The sequence below is a fragment of the Trachemys scripta genome, chromosome 14 (assembly GCF_013100865.1).
Source record: "Trachemys scripta elegans isolate TJP31775 chromosome 14, CAS_Tse_1.0, whole genome shotgun sequence".
In the NCBI taxonomy this organism is placed as follows: domain Eukaryota; kingdom Metazoa; phylum Chordata; order Testudines; family Emydidae; genus Trachemys; species Trachemys scripta.
This window is the reverse complement of record NC_048311.1, coordinates 14,708,132-14,727,545: the sequence shown is the minus strand read 5'-3', so window position 1 is coordinate 14,727,545 and position 19,414 is coordinate 14,708,132.

The following is a 19,414-nucleotide window of genomic DNA, read 5'->3' as shown; positions in this document are numbered from 1 at the left end:
TGTTCCACAGGCTTCCAGGACTCTACTTGTTCTTCCTGATGAGGCTGTACACATGGCAACGAGCCAATGTGAGGGCCCACAAGTTTGGCACAAAACCCGCCTCCTGACTGAGGCAAGGCTGGAATGCTGGCATAGATGTTTGTTCCATGAGCTCCTTTCCATAGCATCCTGCTAGCTCTGTGGTTTGTGCCTAGTGATCTCTTTGAGTGAGGTGGGAGAGAGGAAGAATAACTCGCTCCAGTCTTCCCCTAGTTGGCGCCACAGAGAAATGGATGATTAATTCATTTATAATTTCATAGAGGATAATATGTGCTCTGTGTGTTCTTCCCATATGCCTGGGGTTCAGAAACCGAACCTACAGCCAAAGCCTTGGTCTGTAATTCCTTTAAAGAAAGAAGACATATAGTTGGTTTTGATTACACCTTTATTTTAACCTTGATTAAACCATGGCTTGATTATTCATGTGTCTGGGTATTCATATGATGTACTAAGTGATTATTCCAGTGGCATGGTGTGTTCTGCCCAGTATGTACAGTCCCAGTGACTTGTGTCTAGATCACTGTCAGCTAGCTTCAGGCTAAAATAAATAGGATTTTGTGAAAGAAAAAGAAAGAAAGCTTCCTACACCAGTACTGTAATATGAATGAAGTTTTCTTTTAAATTTCAGTGAAGGAGTTTGAGGATTTAAACCGTCCGCTGCAGGGGTTGAAGCCAAGCACAACAGCATTGTATTCATATATGAGAACAAGAAATTGAAACTGACAAAACAAATGTGAAACTTGCCAGCCCAGTTTTCCTGTCTAGTAATAATAACCTGGTTTACATTTCTATAATGTAAGATCCCAAAATGATGTGAAATGCAGCTGTCTCTGGGGTGGAGGGCAGAAGGCAGCTAAAATGGTCAACTGGTGCCTAGAGCTCTTCCCAATAATATGATTAGCAATAAGTTTGGCCAGGGACAATAGGGAAAGCCCCAGCTGACAAGAAAAGCACCATAGGATCTTCTGTGTCTTGGCAGAGAAGACTGGGCATCAGATTATGAGGGCTTCTCCGAAAGGTCTCTGCACAGTAAAGTGACCTTGGTTTATCTCCATGTGAAGTGTAAAATGCAATATAACAGCATGAATGGGGACATATTTCTTCTAATCATGTGAGTTTTATGTTGACAGTATCCCCTTGTACCTGGAATAAATATGGAGATTCCAGATTGATTCAGATCAGCCTATTCTTACTGTGTACACAGACTGCTTCAGACACAGGTTCCTGGGGTAATTCTATCACAGAAACACCACAGAGATTTGCAATCTGCTTTGGATAATTGCATCAGATCAAAGGGCTCTCTTTGCATATGTTCACAGACAGGAATCATTTGCTAGGCAAATTGTGCGGCTAGGGGCAGTAATAGGAGGAAGGAACAAACATCATGCCTGGCTTGTGTGTTGCTCGTGTTTGTCATGGACCCTAGTGGTTCCTGGCTTTATGCAAAGCTGGTATGGTGGGCGGCAGCCTGGCTCCTGACGGGCCACAGCTCTGGAGAGGATAGGACTAGGCAGCGAGCAAACAGATACTGGGCTCACGGGGAGAAAGAGGAAGCAGTGCTAAAAATAAAGTCCTCTGTGCTGCCCTCTACTCTGGAGCATAGAGAAGAGCAAAGGAAAAGAAAATGGAGAGGAAACATATCAGAAGGGGAAGCAAAGCCAAAATGTCATTGGAATCCATGGAACTTCCCCAACCATCCCTGCTCAGCTGGGAGCTCCGCCGCCCTAGTGTGGAGGGAGTCCAGGGCAGAGGGAACACCTTATGTAGCATGCTCCCCATAGATAACACAGGAATGCCTTGGCCAAGCCAGCGGGTGATAATGCTGCTAATGTGACAGCTGCCATCTTAGCTGACACTCTAGCAAATGAACCAGGGACCTCCAGAGCTAAAAGCATGAGCTGCTAGAGCTTGAGGTAAAGCTCTGTACATGGGACTGTAACAGACTCACATCCTTTGAGGAACAGGCACAGGTTACACCTGTAACACGCTTGGATTTTCTCAAGGCTTCTCCATATTGACATTTTGAGGGAAGCTGACTGAATAATGGCAAAAAATATTCACAGATTATCCAGTGAAATGTTTAAATCAAACTGGTTAAATCCTCATTGTGCCCTTCCTTGTGTTTGCTTCCTAGAAATGTTGTAGCTATTGAGTTTCCACATTAGTGGAAACAGTGAATCGTAAGTGAATACTGTAGTATATTTGCAGAAAGAAAATTTGGAATTCATAAACCTGAGTGGTCACTAGAGCTGGCCAGAAAATGGGAGAGTTTCTATGAAAATTTAAAATCTTTTATGCAAAATTTAATGTTTTAACCAAAAATTTGAGTACTAAAATATTTTGGCCAAAACCTGAAATATTTAGATTTGGAAATGCTGCTGAAGTACCTCATGTGAGTTGTACTTTGAGTCCCTCATGCTCCCATTTTACTCTATAGGCCATGTTCCCTGGTTGGACTACATTTATCATGATGTGCTAGAGACTCCCCCCCCACTCCGTTGAGGAGAAGTGGTGCATCATGGGAGTCCCTGGTCATGCTGTATCATGGGAGATGTAGTCTGGTGGGGGAGCACAGCTTATGGAGGAGAATGGGGGCATGGGGCAAGTAAACTACAGCTCCCAGGGGACATTATAGCAATATATTGAAATTGAATATTTTGGGTTTGGCCAAACACCAAAAGCTTTTCGGTTTTCAGAAGTTGTGGGGTTTTTTCAATGAAAAATCTAAATTTTCCACAGAAAACAGACATTTTTGAAAAAAAAAATTTCTTCAAAAACAGTTTTGATGGAAACAGTTTTAACCAGTCCTAGTTAAATCTAATTCTCAGGTACAAGGAACAGAAACTTGCAATGTGACCTATTTGTCCAGTTAATTGAGAGTATTTGAAATTCAGACTGATTTGGTTGATCGTATACAATCCACAGATTAAGAATGACTGGCAGAAATTATCTAGAGAGTTTCAAAAAATAAATCTGAGAAAATTGCAATCTGTTCACAGGGATTCTATAAACAGGGAAAGAGATCAAAGTAATCATGGTTATGAATTTTTATTATATACTGTATATATTGTTTTATTACAGTAGTGCCTGGAGGCACCAGCCAGAAATGGTGCCCCATTATGCTAGGCACTGTACAAACTGTACAGAGAGACAGTTCCTGCCCCAAAGAGCTTACAATCTGAACAGACAAGACAGAAAATGGGTGGGATAAAGCGGACATCTAGAAAATTGGGAACTGAGACATAGGGTGATTAAATGATTCTCTCAAGGTCACACTGAGGATTTGTGGCTTTCTATCTATCTTAGGTACGTATATGGCCTCCATCACTAGTATCCGAGCACCTCACAATTTTTATTGCCTTTACTCTCACAGTAACCCTACGGAAGCATAGTAGTGCTCTTGTTTCCATTTCACAGGTAGGGAACTGAGGCACAGAGAGAATATAACACTCACCCCGTGTTACACGGGAAGTCTATAGTAGAGCAAGGAATTGAATGCCAGTCTCTCATGCATCAGAGTGGCCCACTAACCACAGGACCATCCATCCTCCTCTGTGCCAGAGGGGGGAACTGAACCCATCCACCTGCATCTCAGTCTAAGGTCTTTACCAAAAAGGGCCCATCTTCTTCCTGTCATGTTTCCCTATACCTGAGTTTCAGGGCAACCTGTTATTTCAGGGTAACTTGATGAAAGACATAAGCCTGGGCTACCCTTAAAAATTAGGTCAACCTAGCTATGTCATTCAAGGCTGTGAAAAATGTTGCACCCTGAGCACTGTCCTTAGGTCAATCTAACCCATAGTGTAGATGCATCTAGGCTGCCAGAAGAATTCTTCCATTGACCTAGCTAATCCTCTCAAATATGGTTTTACTACACTGATGGAAAAATCCCTTCTGCCAATATAGGAACCGTCTATGCTATGGTGCTACAATGGCACAACTTAGTGCCGCAGCTGTGCTGTTCTAGCAGCTGTAGTGTAGACATGTCCTTAAGGGCCAACCCATGCTCTCAGGTCCATGGACTCAAGGGAAAACACTGGTATAACAAAGCAGGCTTTGCCCCTTGACGCTTTTACTTTACTCACTGACCGGTTCTCCTCGGGATCTCTTAAGAACCATTTCATAAATGTTTCCCCCCCCCACCCCCATGCACTGGCTCAAAGCAAGGGGCCGCTCATAAATCGTTGTCGCTCCTTTTGCATTATTTCAAACTCAGCCCTTTCCTCCCCCCGGCCCATCATGTCTCCCTTTCCCTGGCTTGCATTCAGCTGTGATGAAACTTTTGACCCCAGATCTAGAATACGAGTGCAGACAGTAAGAGCCTTAATTCCTGGGGAGAGCAAGAGCCTTAATTCCTGGGAACTTTGATGCAGCTTTTTCCTCAAGTCCTTGTCAGTAGAGGAGGCACTCCTGAAGAGGAGGAAGTTAACTCGGCTACTGTACAAACGAGCATAATATGAATGGTGCCCAGGGAGGCATTTGGTCCTCATTAACAGGAGCTCAGTAGCTGTTTTGACATTTTTCTTGTTTGTCATAAAAAATAAATACAGTTTAATAGATGATCTAACAGAGCAGGTTTTGGCAACAAAACAGGCCATGTCCCATTATAAGCTTGATGTGTATAATTTAAAGCAAGATGGAATATAAAACCATTTCCAGCTCATACAGGAGAGAGTGACAGAGATTTAGATCTTGATTGTGCAGAAATGAAAAACAGCACATTCTTGGGGAGTGTATTAAATCATGCCGTATGTTTTATGGAGTTCAGGCAATAAGCAGCCTATTTCAGAATAATTAATCATGCCTTTTATTTTTTTTGCAATTGAAAAGTTTGCATTGTTTAAAAAAAGATGTTTTATGGGGAAAGAGCAGCTTAAGCACCTTAATAGATTGTATGGAGGCCAGGAAGGAATTTGAAGGGCACTTCCTGTTCACTTGTAGGTCAAAATTACCATCAGTTAGTAAAGATTTAAGAAATGCCCCCCAAATCCCAAGGGAAATGCAGTGGCTGATGGGAAAAGCCTGAGCTTCAAACCCGTGGCGTGTACAGATTTGGAGCAAGGTTGGGAAGGTGAGTTAAAGGGGCAGTTGAATTTGATAAGCATCTCCACTTTCACAAAACAGCATTAGGAACTGATTAGCTGGAGCCCAGTGGACTGGTCTGAACATTCATTAGAAGAATTACCACTAACCCAGCCACTTAGATTTCCTCATAGTAGCAGCCCAGTGGAATGCTCATGTTACATCCTGATTGGTCAGTATGCTGATTGTTCTTATTTGAATTCCATCTTTAGCTCTTACTGCGATTTAAAAATACAGCACAGAATTCTGCTCTTGGAGGGATCTACACGATACTACAACAGTGACTGGGGCTGCATGTGTGTAATTGAAAACAGAGGGCCAGATCCAGTTTTTGCTGGTGTAAGTCAGCAAAGCTCTATTGAAGACAGGAGAGCCACGCTGATTTATACCACCTGAGGATATGGCCCAGATCTGGGCCCACAGATCCTCATCAAGTGTAAACCAAGCTCCATTGACTTCAATGAAGCTGGGCTGATTTACATCAGCTGAGTGTCCAGTCCCCAATGTTAAATTCTAATGTTAGTTGGCCAGTGGAGTAACTCAATGGAAGTCAGTTGAGTTACTCCAGAATTGAATGAGTCTAGGTGAGATAGGAAACTGATTCCTTAGTGCTCAAAGTAAGCATGTAGCTGTCCACATTATATATAACAATAAGAAGTCACCCCGATTTTGAGGATGACATGGAAAATCACAGTTCGTACCAAAGGATCTTTGCACAGCTCTATAGACCAATTTGGGAAGAGCAACATTTCCTGCACTGACCACAGACCCATTTGTCTGGTTGTGTTCCCTATTATATACAGAGCTGGGTGAATATTGCAAAAATATATTTATAGTCAGGTTGGTAGCATCACCTATTATTAAAGTTGACCAACTCTTTCCATTTTAAGACCCTATATTCAATGGCTTATAAGTTTGCCAAACTTTTAATCATTTGGGCTGAAATTTTCCATGCCAGGTGTCTGCCTGCCCATTTAAAAAACATCTGGCAAACTTTTCTTTGAAAAGTCTAGTGTCCCCATGCTTTAGAGTAGGGACCTGTAATTTGACAGGGGGAGGATGGCCTTTGTGTCAGGGATGTGCCTTTTGCTGTCCCTGTGAAAATCTATCCAAATTTGGCCAGATGCTAAGCCCTTAGAAAATCACAGCTCACACATGTTCAGTAGAGACTTGCTAGAGCTTAGCAGCTAAAAACTCTAAGGGTTCCATCCTCACTGAGCATGCTCTGTCCCCTCACAGCTCCCACATGTGACCAGACTGTGTATGCACCATCCCCACAGAACAACTAAGCATACTCCAGCCCCGGGCTACGGGGGCCAACCCAGACTTTCCTGTAATGTATTCCCAGTTGCTCTAAGCCAGGCATCGAAACAGAGACTGGCAGGTTGTCTCTCCTATGCTCTCAGTGACCCCCCCTGCTGGCACCCGGGCAGCATGGAGGAGGAAGGAGTCTGATTCAAATGCAGAGGGGACATACAGTGGACCAAGAAAAGGGCAGATTGGGAGAAGGCGTCTGGGGAGACTGGGACTGGAGGTGGGGGGGGGGAAGCTGTGAGTGGGTCAGGCTGGGCAAAGAGACTGGGGCTGGGAAGAGGGGGTAGTTGGAGTTGGGAGCTGGGTAAGTGAAGGCTGGGATTGGGAGCTTTTGAGTGATTGGGGTGGCTGGCACTGGTTGGGCAAGAAGCCAGGGAGATGGGAGACTGGAGCAAGGCACCGGGGAGGGATGGGGGAAACTGATATTGGATGAGGGTGTCTGGGAGGAAAAATAGGAGTGGGAGCCAGAGAGTGGGGAAGAAACTGGAACTGGCTGGGAAAAGAGACTGGTACTGGGAGGAGAAGCCTGAGGAATGGAGACTGGGACAGGGTAGGCAAAGAGAATGGAACTAGGACAGGGAGAGGTTGGAGAGGACAGAGCAGAAGGAGTCAAGCTTGAGGGGGAACGGATGGGCAGAAGAGTCTGTGCTCACAACCGCACACTCCCCGCCAGAGCCTGGAATGCAAACCAAGATTCATGTGTTTCACTATTCCTCTGCTGTCAGCAAATATCTGTGAAACCCACTGGTGGACTGTGTCTTCTTCCTCTCTAGGGCTGGTCCACATAGAGGATGAAAACCTACTAGTGCTATCAGTTATTCTGTTAGTTCAGCTCTCTGCTGTGGATCCAAAGGTTCCAACCCTGCCGATGACCTATGTGGGCATCAATATGAAGTCACATAATGGATTTTTGGGGGAGGGGGGTTCAGTTTGCTTTTTTACAAAGACTAGGACATTACACAGAAAAATGTACATTACAAACATTACCAAGGCTGCAAGTTCAAGCACTCAAAAGCTGGGAAATGCCAGAATGAAGACTGCCCGTGCAACCTTAATTCATCCCCTCTGTGTGTATGTATATGATACAGTCTTCAATTTTGTGATCACTAGCTCCTTTCTTCCACAGGACCCCTGACTCATTCAGTGCACAGGATGGACTTGCTCAGGGGATGAATCAGGGCCATATAGAAAAGGAGAGTGTTGTCTGTAGGACTTCTGCCTCATTTGCTGCAGAAGTCCGAAGGTGTGTAGTGATGAGGCAGGGGAATGCAGGAAGAGAAAGGATGGCGTCATGTTTGAGGCACCTGAATGCTGTCCTGAGGAACTGGATTCTATCCTTGCCTTTGCCACAGTCACGTAAATCAGAGATTTCACAGGTGGTCACGACTTGTGTGTTCCTCATTTTCTGGGACTTGAGACCCTGGGATCTGATTTGCAGAAGTGCTGAAATCAATGGGAGCTGTGCTTTGAACATCTAAAGTCCTCTATAATGCTAAATACTCTGAAAAATCAGGTCCTACGTGTCCCAAATTGGGTACCCAAAATTAGTGGGTTCTTTTATCTCTGTGTCTCAATCCCCATCTGTAAAATGGGGATAACAATACTGGCTCATCTCACAGGGATATTGTGAAGACTGGTTAATGTTGGTGAAGCACTCAGCTGTACAGTGATGAGCTCCATAGAAGAACTCATGAGGAAATTAATAGTTCTGTCTTAAGTTCAGAGCAGGGTCTGAATAATGTGCAGTAAGTAACGGGATGACACATTAAACAAATTAAGTGAGCGCCATCCATTCTGTGGACTGAATGAGGCAGGGGTCCTATGGAAAAATTATGTGAGCTGCAATGAAAGACCATGTCATAATGCATACACACAAGGGGCTCAAAGTAAGGTTATCCAGGCAACCCGAATTCTGGCATTTCCTAATTTTTGAGGGCTTGACTTTGCAACATTAATAATGTTCCTTTGACATAGTTTTGTGTGTGTAATACATATGTATTCAATGATCACTTGATGATTACGTGTTCTGTTTATTCCCTCTGAAGCACCTGGCATTGGCCACTGTCGGAAGACAGGATACTGGGCTAGATGGACCTTTGGTCCTACCCACTATGGCCGTTCTTATGTTCTTATGAGGTTTTGAAGAAATGCTGGGACCAGAACCAGAAACTAAACCCATGTCACTTGCATGGCAGTACAGATTGCTACTAGAGACCATCTCTTTTGTATTTACCTCTGAAACATACTGGCCTTCTCAGTGACTCTGTGGCCGTATTCAGGGCTCCTTAAATCAAGGTCCCCACCATACCATCAATTTCACAAGCTTCTATACTGCAAAATGGGGACATCTTGAATCTAGTATATTTCATGTAGTTCTTATTTAAACTTGACTCCTGCTAATTAGCACAATGTGTCCCCCATGACCTCATGCAATTGCCTAACTGGCACAGGGAATATTTTGCTAATTTTTTAAATCAGAGAAAGCAACTGAATGTAATTGACAGCCATGATTTCACCGTATTTCACACAATAGGCTGCACCTGTATTTAACCCTGACTCCACAGCTATTGTCCTAGTTTGCTAGCCAGATGAATGCTCAGGGGAATAAGTGGACTGATGCTTCCAAAAATCCCTCAATAGCTTCCAAATGGCTCCCTCAATAGCTTACTATGATTGGCAACTCGGCCACTTAGAAAGCCACGTCTTTCCCAAAGGCCTGAGCAATTAGTTGGGCTGCACGGGATACCTGGAAGGTTAACAAATTCAGGCTCTCTTGGATCAAGGGAGCGAATAAGTTCCAAAGTCAAGGACTCTACATGGGAAATGGCCTGTCAGCACGCCTGCCACGTTTATATGGAAGGTGCTCAATTTCAGGCATGTTTCCTGATGACAGCTGTGGCAGTCCACACAGGAAGAGGGGCAGGCTCTCCTGGAGTCAGCTTCCAAACCGCTTAGGACTTTTAAGCCAACATCTTGAACTCCACCTGTAAACACGCTGGCAGCCAGTGCAGTGCTCAGAATACTGGTGTTGTGTGCTCCCCTGCAGAGGGGCCAGCACAAGGGTTCTGCTCCACAGAAGTCCTCAAAATAAGCCTTAATTAGGACCTAAGTGGTGCATAGACTGCATGCTGGTCCCTCTGTAGAGGGGTGAATTTCACCCAGTGTTTGTCACTATAGTTGCTGTTTCCACATGGATAAAATGATGTGAGACACAGTTCAATATTATGAAATATTATGCTAATTAAAATACATGTCAGGATGCAATACCTTTTAGGATGTATTTCCTAATTCTCTTCTGCAAGCTGAGCTCCCTGATCAGGCTAGGTCTCGCCTGGGCTGGGATATTTGAATTGAAATAACTTGGTTTTCTGTTGAAATATTTCAGCTTTGGGTGTTTGTTTTTGGGGGGTTTTATGATGAAAAATCCATATTTTCTATGGCAAGCACACACTTTCTTGTGAAAAATTTTGTTCCTTCAAAATCCCAGTTTTCCACTGAAAAACAGTTTTGGTGGAAAATGTTCAGCCAGCCGTATCTTTAAACAGGCTCGATAGTACAGCAACACACACATTCTTCAGTGCCAGCTAGAGAACTCCAAAGGCAATTCACATTACCGCAGGCAACCTGTAGAAAGCTTAGTACACTGGGCTTCAGATATACTCCTGCTATATGCTTGTGTTTTCAATGGGGCCTTTCTTACCTGGCCATACATGAAATTATGAGGTTAAATTTCTGAGCGGCAAGCTGAAAATACCTCACTAAACTTTCTTTGCACGGGTATGTTAAAAGCAGTTCTTCTTCTCCAGAGTTTTTATACATAGAAATGTACTTTGGTTATCAGGTGATAGATATAGTATCAGATAAGAATGAGACCATGGATTTTTTTAGTTAAAACTCTCTCCCTGAAAAAGTTGCTTGCTAATGGGCTTGTATGGGAATTCTCACACAGTACATGGCAAGGGCCCGATTCCTTCCTCAGAAGTATCCAGCGGCTACTGCCGTTCCTGGAAGCTGTGCAGCCCTATGCAGGGGCAGCCCTGAGAGTTCATGTCATAGACCTATAGTGTGAATGAGAGCTCAGGACTCAGAGGCTGGGGTCATTAGGAGAGCCTAGTTTATGGGGCACAAGACTAGGACTCAGGAGACGCAGCTTCAGTTCCTGGCTCAGCCACAGACTCACTCTGTGACCTGAAGCAGCTGGCAACTGGTCCCCAAAGGACACTTTGGCAGTGAGCAATAGAAACACAGAAGATTAGGGTTGGAAGAGACCTCAGGAGGTCATATAGTCCGACCCCCTGCTCAAAGAAGGACCAACCCCTCAAAAAAAATCAAAGAAGGACAAAGCTCAGGGCTTTGTCAATCCGGGCCTTAAAAACCTCTAAGGATGGAGATTTCATCACCTCCCTAGGTAACCCATTCCAGTGCTTCACCACCTTCCTAATATCCAACCTAGACCTCCCCCACTGCAACTTGAGACCATTGCTCCTTGGTCTGTCATCTGCCACCACTGAGAACAGCCGAGCTCCATCCTTTTTGGAACGCCCCCCTTCAAGTAGTTGAAGGCTACTATCAACCCCCCCCCCACTCTACTTTTCTGCAGACTAAATAAGCCCAGTTCCCTCAGCCTCTCCTCATAAGTCATGTGCCCCAGCCCCCTAATCATTTCCGTTGCCCTCTGCTGGACTCTCTCCAATTTGTCCATATCCTTTCTGTAATGGGGGGGTTGAAAACTGGACACAGTACTCCAGATGTGGCCTCACCAGTGCCAAATAGAGGGGAATAATCACTTCCCTTGATCTGCTGGCACTTCTGCTACTAATGCAGCCCAATATGCCGTTGGCCTTCTTGGCAACAAGGGCACACTGCTGACTCATATCCAGCTTCTTGTCCGCTGTAATCCCCAGGTCCTTTTCTGCAGAACTGCCACTTAGCCAGTCGGTCCCCAGCCTGTAGCAATGCATGGGATTCTTCTGTCCTATGTGCAGGACTCTGCATTTGTCCTTGTTGAACCTCATCAGATTTCTTTTGGCCTAATCCTCCAATTTGCCTAGGTCACTCTGGACCCTATTCCTACCCTCCAGCATATCTATCTCTCCCTCCAGCTTAGTGTCATCCACAAACTTGCTGAGGGTGCAGTCCATCCCATCACCCAGATCATTAATGAAGATGTTCAACAAAACCGGCCCCAGGACTGACCCCTGATGCACTCTGCTTGATACGGCTGACAACTAGACATCGAGCCATAATAGTTAGAGTGCAAAGAACCAAGGCAGGCCTGGGATGCGGCAATGCTGTAGGCGCTAGTATTACTGGCCCACTGACTTAATTTACATCAGCGAGGCCCAGTATCCATTTTTTCCCCCTTCAGTATCCTCCATTGATGTAAATTGGTGTAGCTGCCTTGAGTGTCATAGCATTACACTGATTTACACCAATGGAGGATCAGGTCCTGCCTTCCTACTAGAATAACTTGTATTCTGCTTGGTGTCTAGTACAACACAAGATTAATCTTTTCTACTTTGTGTTTCCCATATATGGCGTCTGTGTCTTTCTGCAGCCGGCTAGGCAAAATTGGGACTTTTTGCAAAGCTACAGGGAAAAATCCTCAACTGGTGTAAATCAACATAGTTTTTCTGGCTTCAATGGAGCTATGCCACTTTACACCAGCTGAGGATCTGGCCCAGAAACTCCCCTGCAGACCAGACTCTATAGTCTGGCCTTCTGCTATCGATTTGTTTGTTCTGCTCCTTTCCCAATGAGGTTGGGCTGACATGCTTTTGCCCTGTAAATAGTTAATCACCACCTTAGTGTTTGCTCATGCCTAGCTGACTTGGAAGTGTGCAATCACAGCTCATTATGTATGGAGGTAATTAAGTCTGACAGGATGGGGATCTGGACTTGGCTCTACTGGCTGTCTCTTGCCAAATACCAATCAGATGCTGATTTTCCAAAGTCATCTCCTTCCGATGGGTCGGAGGGGGATTTGCCTTTATACAAAGATGGGGCATTTACCCCCCTCCCCTTGTCTTGTATTTTATTAATGAACCAAAAGACTATTTCTCTGAAATTGTCGTGCTTCTGAGGCTATTCCAGCTGGTGGATGGGGCAGTCTTCAAGAGGGGGGAGTGTGCCTTCCGAGCATCCGCTAGGTCTGGTTGCTTTCCTTCCTCGGACTATGAGAGGAAAAACACAGAGCAATTTTAAAGAGGTACATGCATGAAGGATTTCTTTTACCCCATTCCCCTGCTGATTTGATTCAAGCCAACAGATGAGTGATCAATAAGATTGGATACACAAAAAAGGAAACTGAGCCCAACCTTGGGCCTTTGGTTCTCTAGGGACGTGTTTTGGGGATTAAAGGTTAACTTTGCTGCTCAGGGAAACTATCTAAAAAAACTTCCCCTGCCATGTGGCCCATGGCTATTTTACTTGTACCAGGGATAATTATGGTAGGCTAAGAAATGAGACCTTTCTCCTTTGATTCTTTCCTCTGTCTTGGTCTGGCTTTTGCTTGAGTAATAAAGGATCACAATGCTCTGTGTGTGAGCAGCGGAGTGCCTGCCACTGGTTTTAAAGATCTATCTGCATTATTATCACCATCGCTGCTATTGTCACTAGTTGGGTGAATGCAGCAGAAACTATTAGGGATGATTTTACACCACTGAAATCAATGGAAGCTTTGTCATTTGAGGGATGCAAGAGGAGGCACTTAGCGAACATTGGGTTGATAAGAATGAGACCTATAATTCCCTTTGACTCTCTCTGTGACCCTTATCTTCTGCTCGGAGAAGGGGGGGGTCTCTGTGCCCCCCTTTTGCTGACCATATTTGTGCACTGGAGAGGAAAATTTTGTTCAGAAGAAAGTTTGTGGAAAAGGCGCCGTGCCGTGAATATACACAAGCCCTCGTGCAAATTTGTATCCGCACAAGTATTCACCTCCCAAGTACTGGCCTGGTGGTTACACACATAAGTAGAATGCACTGTACATAGCAGTCAGTAGTTATTACACAACTGCTTTATTACATGGCATTCAGGGAAAAGAATGGAGGCTTTCAGCAAAGTTCAGGCTGATGTATATTAAGTCAAATTTACGTATTAAAATCTGGCTACGAGGGAATCTAATTTATTTAGACATCAGGGGCCAAATTCTGCCTTCACTGACTTCATTAGAACTTTGAGATTAAATTCTCCCCAGTGCATAAACCCTCTGCAGCACGAGGGGCCATTCAAATCCTTCTCTGAAGTGGGACTCAGGTGATGCATTAACCTGGAGCTGCTCCCTCTGCACAGAGGTGAATTGCACCCTAAGCTTGGGCGGAATTTGTCCCCAAATCTTTTTATAAATGAGTGCAATATCCAGTGGTCCAGAGCCTCAGTGGATGTGATGTATTGTAGCTCCACTGAAGCTGAGAATTGGATTAGTAATACTAAATTATTATTATTCGTATTCCTATAGTGCCTAGGGCTAGTCATGGCCCATGTCTGCATTGTGCTGGGCCCTGTACAGTCATTGAAAAAACAAAAGAGACAGTCTCTGCCCCAAAGCCCTTACTATCTAAGTAAATATAAGTAAGTGAATGTCTCACATTAGCAATTATTTCAATTAAAACTTGAACTAATTGACGAATGCTATATATTTTCTACAAAAAAAAAAGTCAATTGAAATGAAATTTCCTGTTTCATTTGAAAATGTTCATGGATTTTTTTTTGTTTTTCCATGAAACGAATTAAAAAAAATCTGCTTTGTTTGGGGGTCGGGGGGAGTGGGAGGAGAAGGAGGGTTGCCAAAAACCCAGAAAATTCTGACCAAAAATAAATTTTTCAGTGAAAGTTTCCATTTTGGTCAAATACCCAATTCTTATCAAAAAAGGTTCTGACAAAAGAATGTGGATGGGCTCCACTTCAGACAAGTAACTGCTGCTTTGCTTTCTCTTAAAGCGTGTTAGGTCTATGATGCCTTCAGATTTCATACCAGTGGGAGCCTCCTGCTGCCTTTGAAATGATGACTTTTTGTGTGAAATCCGCAGGGGTTATGCAGAGGTGAGCCCTGAATTAGAGACAGGCCAGCATCTTCTTAAGTAAAAAGAGGGAGTAAAACAGACCAGGAAGTCTACTGCAATAATAGACTCTGCTGGTATAAATAACTGAATCAAAACCATGCCTGGTCTAAGTGGCCCGCCTGACAGACAGCATATATAGATCTACTTGTGACATGCAAGATCCCAAATGGGCAGCATATTGTGCCTCCAGGCAACAGAAAGAGGACAGGAATGGGTGATGCTGAGCGCGGCTGTGGTAGCCAGCTCTGTTTTCCTCTGCTGTTTGGCCTCTCCTTTCGTTAGCATCACCTTAATTCCTTCTCTGTGCCTCAGTGAACTGCATGGGCTGGAGAGGGGAATACCAATGTCCCAAATGAATAAACAAAGAAGCCAAGCCTTTCTACTCAGGGTGGCCTAATGGGATTTGACGAGAAGTAATGCGATTAAATTGAGCAAAGGCAAATCTAGGCTGAATATCAGGAAAAGTGTCCTAATGGTGCGATCTAGTCAACTCTGGCGGAATCTCCCAAAGGGGCGTGGCAGAAACTCCATTGATTTGAGTCAGTTGAGATGAGATTGGACAAAGCACTGAAGCATACACTCTAGGGAACAATGCTGAGGAGGCAGGAACCAGGACCGGCTCTAACTTTTTTGCCGCCCCAGGCAAAAAAGAAGAGTGCCGCCACATCCCCCCACAGCGCCGTGCCGCCAACACCCCCTCCCCCCCGTGCCGCGCCAGGCCACCCAAACCCCCAGAGCGCCGCCCCGGGCCGGCGAAACCCCCGCCCCCCCCCGAAGCGCCCGGCCACCCAAATCCCCCGAGCGCCGGGCCGGGCCGCCCAAACCCCCGGAGCGCCGCGCTGGCCAAGCCCCTGAGCGCCTCACCGGGCTGGCCAAACCCCCGGAATGCCTCGCCAGGCCGGCCAAGCGCCACGCCGCCCCCTCAAGTGCCGCGCCTCCCCGGGCCGGCCAAACCCCCGGAGTGCCACGCCACCCAAACCCCCACCCCCCCAGTTCCATGCCGCCGAAATACCCCCTGCTGCCCGGCCGAAACAAACAAACAAAAAAAAACCCCCAAAAAACCCCTCGAGCGCCACGCCGCCGAACAAAAAAAAAAAAACACCGCGAGTGCCCCCCACCACCCCAACATTGGCCACCCCTTCTAAGGTGCCGCCCCAAGCACGTGCTTGGTCGGCTGGTGCTTAGAGCCAGCCCTGGCAGGAACATGGCCACGTATGGTCAGATAGGTCTGCTCTACTGCTGCCTTCTCTGATTCTAATGAACCATTAGATTAGAAACCATAGGCACCCTATTGCAAGACTATCCCAAGTAAATGAAAGCTTTCAGCAAATGGCAATCACTTATAGAGAACAGGGTGGAATTCACTCCCATGCAGTGGGCTAGCACCAGGCCTATGGACTACAAGGCCTATATATCACAATCCCACTAAGGGGTGCTGGTCCTTCATCCAGAGGGGAATTGAACCTTCAGTGAAACACACAAGCATGTTGACATAGGAGATGGAACCAGAGCCAGAAAATTTTAACCCATATCAGAATGTGGGTCCCAATTCTGTTCCCACCACAAAGGTCAGGCAATTTGGATCTGGGATTTTGGTCTGGCCAGATCCATCATTACTTGGCAATTTCATTGTAAGCCAGATGCATGGTTGGCATAGGCAGATTCAACTCCTTTACTTCAGTGGTGAATTTGACCCCTTGGGTTAAATGTGAAGAAGAAGTTGTATCACAATCTCCAGTGCCAAGTTCGGGTTCAGAAATTAAACAGCCACCATTTAATAACCACAAATAAAATCAGCTCCATTCTTGGCTAGTCTACTAAGAGACCAATTGATAACAAAATGTGTCTGAGGGGACCTAACAGGGTTCCTCCCAAGGAGATAAGCTGCAATTAGGCACTCACTTTCCTGCCAGTAACTAACTCATATTGTAAAGTGCCTAAGAGAGGCCACATGCAAAACTAAATTCTCTCCTGGTCTGTTAAAAAGGAGTGCCATCATCTGCTCCCTCCTTCCATGCTGTTGATGCAGGCTCACGGCAGGGGATGAATTTCCTCACACAGCTCTTTCATTTTTCTCTGCTTTAGTAACCCTCTCACTTGCCCTTAGTCATGTGGCAGGCCCTCCAGCAGGCTTTCCCTGCTGCTTTAAAGCACTGCTACAGGTAGGGAGTTTCCAGAACAAGGCCTAAGTCGCAGCAGGTCCCTAAGCTGCACGAAGGAACAAGCTGGCAAAAAGTTGCTTCCCCATCTGGTCCAGCTGCTGGGTCAACTCACAAGTAGCCAGGTTTGCAGAGACTCTTGGAAAGCGCAAGGCCCCAAGTAGTATCATGCTCCAGACCACCATGTGTCAGCCGGGAGCTGTAACACAAAGGGCTCCATTTATGGAGCTTCACAGTTGCTTCCAAGAATGAATACATCTGTGTAGCATGGCCTGACCCGACAAGTCAATCCCATGTACTATGGGTATTTCCAGTGGAGTTGGAGTCCTTAATTCCTGACGAAAAAGCTGAAGGTTGAATTGAGGTTATAGCGTTCCTCGCAGAACCTTTCAGGTTCTGGTTTCCTCACGTGGTTCTCTAAGGATCCTAAGATGAAGATGTTGCTCCTCACTATACTTCTAGTCACTGCACAGAAGATCCACTTTGCTTTTTAAAAGAGAGATGCCCCTTCACCAGAGTTCTGTAAACGTCTAGCAGCAAAAACAACAAAGAGTCTGGTGGCACCTTAAAGACTAACAGATTTAGTCTAGCAGCAAGGCAGCCACCTAGTACCGAACTGCAGTATGGATGACATGCTAGATCCTCAATTGGTGTAAGCTGAAGTTCTGCCCATCAGTGGACTTCGGGGCCTGTGAAGCTCAGGGATTTGCCCTGCCTTCTCTGCCCCGGTCTCTCAACCCTTTTAAATAGCTCAGCTTTTTGTTATTAAGAAAAAAAATGGTGTCCGTTTCTAGCCCTTTCCAGTGGAAACTTAGACATCAAAATACTGCCTCATTCCTCAGCCAGACAGTCTGCCATGGCCAAGGTGAGTAGCCTAAAACCACAGGCCCCACCAGAATCACCCAAGGGCAGGGTTTGCAGCTTGCAAAGCCCTGACTGTGGGTTCCCTGATTTTCTGGAGGGGTTGTGGGAGCCTGAATCAAGTTATGGGTATGGGGTAGCAAGAAATCATCTCCCTAGCCCTCCCTCAGAGCCTAAGGCCAGATCCTCAGCCAATGTAAACTGATGCTCCTCCACTGCAATCCGCAGAACTCCGCCTAGTTATACCAGCTGAGGATCTGGCCCTGTGGCTTCAAATCTTCTGGCCTATAGGACAGAGCAATGCTCTTTGAGTGACACTGTCACCGTATAACTCCACTAATAAGAGAAGGGCCTTCACCTCTTTCAAAGCAAGAAATATATATGTATATATGTAATATATGCTTCTGTTGAGATGCAGAGAGAGAGGGGGGCTGGCTAGCAACACAGCTGAGCTGAGTGTATATTCTATTTTGATACACTGTAATGTAGGGTGTTGATAGTACAAACGCAGACACTTAAGTGGAAAGCAACCCCTGGTATTCCAATACATGATCTAAACACCCACTTCCAAAGACAAAACACCCAGGCAGATCTTTTAAATCCAAGAGTCTCAAATGATGACAGCTACGTTTCCACCCCTTGCATACAGTGAAAAGAGAGGACTGTAAAACTGGGACCTGAGGATTTACAGAGGACGAAGATGGTTTGTTTGTTTGTTTCTTCATTATTCTCATTAGCAAGTTGTGTTTAGCTAGAGACGCACAGAGGCAAACAGCTGGCTAGCGCCTGAGTGGAGCCAGTAAAGTAATGACAATCCTTGGTGTATGCGCTCTGAGGAGTCCCTCTGTGCTTTCTGTGCTGCAGGCAGAATGGATGAATAAAAGGCTCCTCATTTATTTATGATGCAAATAGCAATTGTGCATTCAGCTTTAAGACTTGATTATTTATTTAAAGCTGCCCGTCTCAGAGGCACTGACTTTTTGTGTACACAAGACATCGGCCTGGTTTTATTACCCGTAAACGGCCATTTTGCTTCTCTGGTTGTTGCTGTTAATATTTTCAAAACCCTGCAGTGAGAAGGAAAAGCTTCACTGGGGAAAGGGGTGAGACCCTGCTACGTTAGCGGTCATAGTGCCCCCAACCTCACTGCCTGTGCTCCCACCAATTGTAATATAGGCACCACTGTCCATCCTGCACTGCTTACAGCACTACCCAGACTTCCATGGAGTAACAGAATGCGAGGCTCTGACAGCAAGCAGCATTCATTGTCTGAATTGCGGTCACGCCTAGGAACCCCAGTCGTGGACCAGGGCCCTGTCGTGCTAGGTGCTGTACAAACACAGGACAGACAGGCCCTGCCCCAACAAGCTCACGATCTAAGTATAAGACAAGAGGTGGATACAGAGAGAGACAAGGAAACAATGAGAGAAAATTGTGTACGATATAGTGATGATATGGTTTTTGCCCAGGGAGCCCACTAGTTCTGTATCTGCCCTTCAAGGGTGTCTGGATGATGCTGTCAGCTGGACCTGCTGGATTTGCCTTGTTCTTAGCTGGAGGTGAACAGAAATCTTGCTGGTTGGTTAGTGGGGTATGAAAAAGCTCTATGATCTCTTTGTTTCCCCATGAAGGTAGAAGGGACCATTGCTGTGGTCATCCCGTCTGACCTCCTGCATAACACAGGCCAGAGGACTTCTCCAAATTAATTCTTCCTTCAAGTCCAATAGCTATGGTTGAACTAGAGGGGAACGTCCAACCTTGATTTTAAAATGTCCAGTGATGGAGAGTCCATCAGAGCCTTAGGTAGGTTGTTCCCATGGCTAATTACCCTCACTGTTAAAATTTTCTAGTTGGAATTTGTCTAGTTTCAACTGCTAGCCATTGGATCTTGTTATACCT